The sequence below is a fragment of the Labeo rohita genome, chromosome 21, assembly GCF_022985175.1.
Source record: "Labeo rohita strain BAU-BD-2019 chromosome 21, IGBB_LRoh.1.0, whole genome shotgun sequence".
NCBI classification, from domain to species: domain Eukaryota; kingdom Metazoa; phylum Chordata; class Actinopteri; order Cypriniformes; family Cyprinidae; genus Labeo; species Labeo rohita.
The window spans coordinates 18,073,753-18,082,894 of NC_066889.1; positions in this window are offsets into that span (position 1 = coordinate 18,073,753).

The window sequence follows — 9,142 nt, forward strand, 5'->3', positions numbered from 1 at the left end:
AAATCCTGAACTAATACATTTATTAATCAACATATCTACCTATTTAACAAATGCACATATTTTTTACCAAATAAATAGATATTTTTTTATGTGTATATATGATTAACTGAATTAATGAATAAATACATCTATTTATAATACATTAGCAATTAATTATTAGCAACTGTATTATTTATTCATTATTTTTTTTTACATTTTGACCATAAAGTCACCATGTAATAATAATTATTGTTATTATTATTATTATTAATGATACTTAAAAAGCAGAGTGATAATGAATCAAAAAAAAAGTTAATTATTATTATTATTATTTATTATTATATATGAGTGAATGAATGAAAAACACATTTATTTATAATACATTTATTATTAGCAAATTTATTATTTATTCATTCATTTTTAGTTTTGACTAAAAACCATCCATTTATAATAATAATAACAATAAATAATAATAATAATAATAATTATTATTATTATTAAATACAAAAAAGCAGAGTAACTAACTAAATAAAAAAATTATGAATTGTCCCTAAAATTAAGTTACTTGTGCCATTTTTATTTATTTACGAATGTATTTATTTATTTATATAAATAAAGTCACCATCCATTTATAAATAATAATAATAATAATAATAATAATAATTGTTCTTCATGACACATACAAAAAACTAGTGCTAAATAATAAATAAATAAAAATGAATTGTCATTAAAATAAAAGTTAATTAAGTCACCATCCATTTATAACAACAACAATAATAATAATTGTTGTTTATGATACATACAAAAAAGCAGACTGCTAAATAAATAAATAAATAATGTAATGTAAGTAAGTAAGTCAGGAAGTTAGCTTAAATCCATGAGGGCGGGAAACAAATTCCAAGGAGGCATCTGAACGTTTGAATGGGAATGACCCATTGGTTGATATTTGTGATGATAAGCAGACAGACATGGCCTGTTGAGGGCGTTATTTCTCAGGGGGATGAAACTAAGCTAAATATTCACATGATGTAAATGTCAGGGCGAGTCCAGAGGTTAAAGGTCACCATGGTCCAAAGACTACAGAACAGGTCAGTGGGTTAACATGTCAGCAGCTTCACAGGGGTTGTAGATCATCTCAAAACCAGGTCTCATTAGCATCCAGGGAATACTAAATTCGACACAATCTATTGTCGTACTGAAATAAAGAATAACGGATTAAAACCACATTGGAATGAGCCATTTTAAAATTGGGACAGGGTGCTACTAGGTCTGTTAGTGAAAGAAAAAACACATACATGCCAAAGACACGCCAAAATACTGTGGGAATGGGTGCTGGAAACTCAAAGGGAGGCAACAGGATGAATGCAAAAACAAAAGAGGAAGCTCTCAAAGGGGCTCCACTAATGCACCCAGCACATTAACTACCGGTGGATCCACCATGAAATCGCAGCAGTCCGTCATTTTTCTACAAAAGCGGGACTTCGGTAGAGCTTCCAAACACTCGAGTCCTCCCCCTCATCCTTCACTCTTCACTCTGCTCTTTCTCTATCACCCCCAGTCTAATCCAAACATCTCCCCATCGCCTGGCGGCCAAGAGTCTGAGGAAAGAGTCATTTTTTTCCTCACGCTCCTCTTTTGAGTTACTCTTAAAAGCTCAGGCGCTGCTCTTTGTACTGCTGAGCATCACCAATGTACTCCTTCCCAAGGTTCCCTCACTCTTATCCCAGGCTTCGGTTAAGGATTCGGGGACATTCACATAAGCAGGCCGTGTAATTCTGGATTTGCTGGAAGGAAATTCACCGTAATCAATTCAGAGGGATGAAGCTGATGGACAGTGCTATCCACTGCTGGAGTTGGGTGTACCATAGAATCATCTGAGGAGAGCTGTGGTTGGATCGTTTGCTCTTTTTTGAGGGCTCAAATGCCGACGCACAAAAAATGTCAGGTGCTCAGTGGGAAGATAAAGAGCTTGAGCAGAGAGAAATTCATGTTTAAATGTGTACTTTTCAGTGATGACTGAAAATTACAAATATAGGGCCCTTTTTAGTCAATGAAATCATTCTTGTACGGCAAAATATGAGAGAGCATATGGTGCCTTTATATAATTATCAACGATAATTTGTATTTATTTATTTCTTGTATATAATTGGGCTAATCAGCTTTCTTCAAAAATCATTAACTGAACATGAAAATAGTGTGTTTTTTGTTTGTTTTGTTTTGTATAAAAATTTATTTTAACATTATTTTTGATTTAAATAAAAATTAAAAATATTTGTAAAAATTAAATGAATAAATTAAATATTAAACTACTAATTAATAAGAAAGATTTGAACCTCTGGTTTTCTTGTACATGAGGCAAAAACTGTTTTGCGTAATGGACACTAATTTAAAGTACTAAGCAGTTTAAAAAAAAAAGTACACAATGACCCCAAAATGTGTCATAGGTTTGTTTTGAAAGGAGACAGAATGAAACATGTAAATGCAGTAATACGATGTAACTAACCATATAATCATGCATGGCTAATAATTTTGCTAATTGTTGGGCACATTAAAATCATGATAATATTAAGAAAACTAAATGTTTAATATTAAGAATATTTTTTGTTTCGTGCAATAAAACTGGCAGTGCTGTGTTGGGCATGTAAAATCTCAAAAATAAGCAAAATTAACTGAGAAACACTATTCAGTGGCAGGTTTTAGAGTTTACAACAATGTTTCAGATCTGCATGACAGAATATACGCCTGCTTTCTGCTTTTCAGCATCTCTCTCTCTTTTTCTCACTCCGTCTTGCTCTCAGGTGCTGTGTGATGGAGAGTCCTCTCGTTGAGTGTTTACTCTCATTTGAAACACTAACAGGGAATGAATGTGTCCCATTTGCACAGTGTCAGGACTGATGCGGTCATGGCGCCTGCACCCACGACACATGATAGAGCACCTGCCGTCCGTATCTATCTCGCACGCACGGCGCATGCACTCCCTCAGTGTCACTTAGTTAATGAATATGAGCCATAACCGCAAAAACACCCTCTCAACCAAGCGCCTGTGTGTGGGTTTCTTTGCCCGTGACCTCACACTAACAGGCAGACCGCATAACACATCGAGCAAATAATAAAACCAGGGCCCCACTCGCTGCATATGTGATTCAATTATAAACAAATATACAGATGCCGCATCACCAAATGATCATTATGAATTCCGATGACCCCATCTATGCTGGTGCACCGGCTTGTTAATGTGTTTACCTCGGTTATAACGAATGAGAGTTCATCTCTACCTCGTCCGTCTTCCCAGGAGGATCATGGGAAGAGTGATGGGTGTGTGCTGGGGAGCAGCAGGGGTGTGCGCTTACCTGCGCAATGGGTCAGATTTGAGGTCAACTCTGCCTTTGAAATAGAAAATGGCAAATTAAAGGGAAAGTTCATCCAAAAATTAAAACAGTCATTATTTTTGCATCTTTGTGTTATGATACACAACAGTTCAGAGGGAGAAAAGGCTGTAAACTACTAAAAGAACATAAAACAATGCTATAAAAGTAGTCCATAAGACTTGTGCACCGCAAGACCTCCGTACAGGGGTGGGCAATTTACAGTTGAAGTCAAAAGTTTACATACACCTTGCAGAATCTGCAAAAATGAATGATTCACAGCTGTTTTTTGTTTAGTGATAACTGTTCATGAGTTAAACTGTCCGCTGTTCTACAGAAAAATCCTTCAGGTCCCACAAATTCTTTGGTTTTTCAGCATTTTTGTGTATTTGAACCCTTTCCAACAGTGACTGCTTAATGTTGAGATTCATCTTTTCACACTAACGATAACTGAGGGACTCATATGCAACTATTACAGAAGGTTCAAACGCTCACTGATGCATTAATAGCAGGGTGAAAACTTTTGAACAGAATGGAAATGTGAACATTTTTCTTACGTTGCCTTAATATCATATTTTTTTATTTATTACTGCCCTTCAGAGGCTACAGAAGATACTAACATGTTTTCCAGAGGGCAAAATAAGTTACATTTAGCCTGATCTTCAAATTTCAAAAGTTTTCACACCCCTCTTAGTGCATCGTGTTTCTTTCTGATGCATCAGTGAGTGTCTGAACCTTCTGTAATAGTTGCATATGAGTCCCTCAGTTGTCCTCAGTGTGGAAAGATGGATCTCAAAACCATACAGTCATTGTTGGAAAGGGTTCAAATACACAAAAATGCTGAAAAATCAAAGAATTTGTGGGACTCGAGGGACTTTTCTGAAGAACAGCAGGCAGTTTAACTGTTCAGGGCACACAAGGGACTCATAAACAACTATCACTAAACAAAAAAACACAGCTGTGGATTATTCAGGTACCAATACACTATTAATAATCAAGGGGATGTAAACTTTTGAACCGTGTTATTTTTATAAATTCAGCTATTATTTTCTCTTGTGGACTATATGTAAACACCTTTTATGTGAAATATCTTATTCAGGTCAGTACTAAATAAACAATAACATGCATTTTGTATGATCCCTCTTATTTTGGTAAAAGAATTAATGATTCTGAAAGGAGGGTGTAAATTTTTGACCTCAACTGTATATTACAATATAACAAAGTTATTTTAAACTTTAATATTATTTCAAAATATTATTGTTTTTACTGTATTTTTAATCAAATAAATACAGCCTTGGTGAGCATAAAAGACTACAAAACATTAAACATAAAAATTGTGTAGTTTTATAGCATAAATAATATCATGATAAAAATGAATGATTAATATAATAATTCGCCATAATGAAGAGCTCAAATTAAAAGCTCATTTGAAAAAGATCTAAAATTCGCCTCATATTTAGACCAGATGGTTCAAGGTGAACAGCTTCATATAAAAGCTTCTCCATTTTTGCTCTCTCTCCCTCTTCGTTTCTCATTCGGTCTGCTTTGTCTCATTTCACCCTCTCTCTCTCTCTCTGCTCTGTTAATCACTGTGAGCAGGAGACAATCAAACACAGCACAGGAAACCAGGCAGCCTGTTATTACTGGCAGCTAATGCCACACCAGTGTTTTAATATTTATTCACTAAGCCCCTCGTAGCACATAAATCATAAACTGAGGTGCAGTACCAACTTTTATTCTCCATTTCATAGACTCTAAAAGCCTTTGACTGTTTCAGGAGGTAAATACTTTAAATGGAGCTTTCGGGCTGATGCTATCTGCTCTGCCAGGAAAATCTGGTCAGCAAATCAAGAGTAAGTGAAGAAATGAGCAGCCTCTGAGGAAAAGCAAATGTTTTGGCTTACTTACAACATTTCAAAATGACACAAAATAGAGATCTGAGAGTCTGAACAGCTTATTTCAAATGCTTAGAAGCGGTAATAGATTTCTGTACGCTTTCACGAAACGGAATATCCTCTCGCTATTACAAAATGGCAGGGTATGATCCGTAATAGACTCAGTGTATTGAACTAATGTAAGTTCAGCCCACTTTACTGCAAGTATTGCATGTCCTTGGGTGCCGATTTACATGTAAGCCATTTCAGAAGAATGAGGTGTGGTGAGAGGGTGAAATTTAGCCTGCTGTGTGAGAATAACAGCTCACATCTCTCTTCCCATCTCCTAATAATGCAGTGACTGTGAGAACATGCCTAAAGGCGTAATTCACATTCATTCCTTTGGGAAACACAAAAACAGAAATTTTGAAGACTGTGTGGGTCACTCTTTTCCTGTGCTGGGTAACTGACTGACGCATTCAATCTTAAAAAGAAAAAAATTAACCATAAAAGTATCATACATGTGGTCTATATGACTTTTGCGCTATATAGTCTTTTGAAGCCATACAGCAGATTTGTGTAAGGATAAGGAAATTATCAACTGATAACCCATTCTAGTTGGCTGTTAACTACTGTGACTGAACCACTGAGTCAGTCAGTTAAACTCAATAACTAGGGACCTATGATTTCCTTGATGTGGAAAATGATGCAGAAAAAAATCAAGGAATCCAGTCATAAAAACAGAATTTACTGTATAACGCGGAATGTCATGCAATTTGCTAAATTTTTAAATTGATAAACCAAAAGAAGTTCAGTACACTTAAAGGGACAGTTTATCCAAAAATTTTAATTCTGTCATTAATTACTCAATCTCACGTCATTCCATTTTTGGGTGAACTATCCCTTTAAATCAAAACACGATATGGACTACTGATTATCAAACCACAAAGAAATATTTTTTACTAGAAAAATTATTTACCAGAGTTTATTTAGCAGAAAAATACACATTTTTATAAAAATAAATATTTTTTTAAATAAAACGAGTTAATTATAGACGCTTTTGATTATTAAAATTTAATGAAACCATTAAAATGGAATCCAAAAAATAAGGGAAAACTGACTTTGAGATAAAAAATAAATTAATTAATAATTTGACCTTTAAATGTAATTTTTGTTACATTTTTAATCAACTGCTTTTAAATTCATGATTTCAATTAAGCAGACAAGCTTTTTGATTAATAAAATGTAATTTAACCATTAAAACAGACTTTAGAAAATGTTAATTAGGAACAGAATTTGGAAAAAATAAAACTGAATTTGGCAAAAAATAAAACTGAATTTATAAGGCCCTAAATAACTGGATCAGTTTTAAACAAATCATTCAAACCATTTTTGTGAATCTATCAAATTTAAAATATGAAAAACTCAAAGAAAGATTCACACACACTGAAAAAACTGGTGTATAAACAATTTTCACTCAGAAAATTTCCATTTGATTATACAGAAACGACAAGTAATACACCAAATTAAACGTAAAATTGTGAAGTACAAAGAATGATACCGTACTTTCCTGTAAAACACACTCCAATAATATTTGATTTATTTACAACTTTAAAGAATCATTTTCTTAAATCTTGCTCTTATAAATTACCCTAACCATGAGAGAACCATGAGGGGAAAAAAAAGAATAAAATCAGAAAATAATTACATATATATAAAAAGATAACATTTTTCACCGAAAAAAAGCTACAATACACAAACAATTTTCACACACTGTCAATAGTACATTTTACAAATAATTATAAAGAAACAGCAAGTTTTCTTTAGAATAAAAAAAATGATAAGTTAACCATTAAAACAGAGTGTAGAAAAATTAAAATGGAATAAGAATTTCAAACAAAATACCATGGAATTTATTTTGGAAGTTTTTATAGGGCCCTAAATAGTCCAATTTGTGAACAAATCATTTAGACCATTTTTGTGAATGATCAAATTATACATTTAAAATATTCATCTCAAAGAAAGATTCAAACACAATGGGGGGGAAAAAAATGGCAATTTTTTCTCAGAAATTGCTAGTAAAATTCCATTTGATTACATAAAAACAAGAAGTAATACTCCAAAATAAATGTGAAATTGTGAAGTAGAATGAATGAACTTTCCTGTTAAACCTACTCTAATAATCTTTTTTATTTACAACTTCAAAGAATAATTTTCTTAAATCTTACTCTTATGATTTCAGAAAACAAATCGGAAAATAAATGCATTTATATAAAAAGTTAACATTTTTTAATCAAAAAACCTACAATACACTGGAAAAATAAAAATACAAAAATTATTTTCACTCACTATCACTAGTAAATTTACAACTAATTCTAAAGAAACAGCAAGTAACACATCAAATTAAATATACAATTTTGAAGTTAAAAGACTAAAACTGTGTTTTCTTGTAAGACGTGCTGCAATAATGTGTTACTTTCAAACCTAGAATTTATCATTTTTGCTTTTACTTTAAGGATGCTGAATTCACATTGGTTTACTATGTACAGTAAGCTTTGCTTTACCAATCTTTCCAATAATAAACTCTCTTATGAATATTAGCAGTTTGGTTTGTATTGAATATCCATGAGGTAAAGTTTTTGCAATGAACCACAGCAACAACGCCAACAAACATCTAAAATTGGACTGTTTCTGCATTTCATTGGGGTTTTTCTTTACTAGTATTAGATCTGTGATACCAATACTTCACATTTTGCACTGCAAGTAAGAGAAGCAACAACCTAAGACTGTGGTAAGTCTCACCGGTAGGTTGGTTGCAACATTAACACACGTGTAAATAATGAATGATGTTTTGCATCGCCCTGTGCAATATTCCCAGTGTTGATAAGTGTTAACAGAGGCCACATATGTGTGGCAGATGGGTGCTGTAAATCATTTATAACTTGTAATGTTTGGTTTTGTTACATCAGCTTGAGCCTCCTTTATCAAAGCGCCGGGCATAACCTCAGTGTATGCGGATCAATGCTTCAGCAGCGTGTGAGAGGGTGTGAACATATTTGATGTAGTGAAAGAGGACAGCCAACAGAGATGCATTACCTCAAATCTCAGGCCACACTATTTCACCCTGTTATTCAGCGAGGGAAATGGACACATACACAGAATTCACCTAAAACCCATCTGGGCCAGATGGAGTGTGATGAGAAGCAAGGCGGAAATAAGAAAATTAGATGTCTCTATTATACCTTGGCAAGATGTAATCCTCTTAAACCTGGGAATAACAGCCACAGAGAAATGAGGTAAACACTCAAAACCACAGTTCAGTACCTGTACATGAAAGAAGGACAATGCAGCCATGGAGCGCCATCCTTACACACACAATCAGACCCATTACATGAACAGAGCGCTGGGCTTTTGTGTGGAAAAAACAGACATGTTGCGTTATTGTGCTCAGTATAATTGACATGTTCAGTTTGAGGTCTAAGAGACCACAAGGCTATTTAATAGGTTTAAAAATATACTTAACATTTACTTTTTCTAATCTTACGAGAGCTTATTGCCCTAACCAAAACTATTACATTCAGTCTTGAGGTCTCAGACATCCCAGATATTAAACAATAAAAGCACTACATTTTGGGTACTGGGTAGGTTTAGGTGTAGTGCAGATGGTACATTATTTTAAAATGTCACGGAGCATTAAGTTACAACTGCGGTGACATGTACAAAACTAAAGTCACATAAAATGTTCGTTAATCTGTTCCAGGAGAAAATACGAACACTATTTTAGCACCACTCAGTGGACATTTAACATCGAATATGTCACAAAATGCACATATTTAGCGTCTTGCGAAAAAAGTAAGGTAAGAAAGGTACGTTTTCGCCATGAGATCAGGTTGCAAAAAGCAGTTGCACATATATAAATGTTTT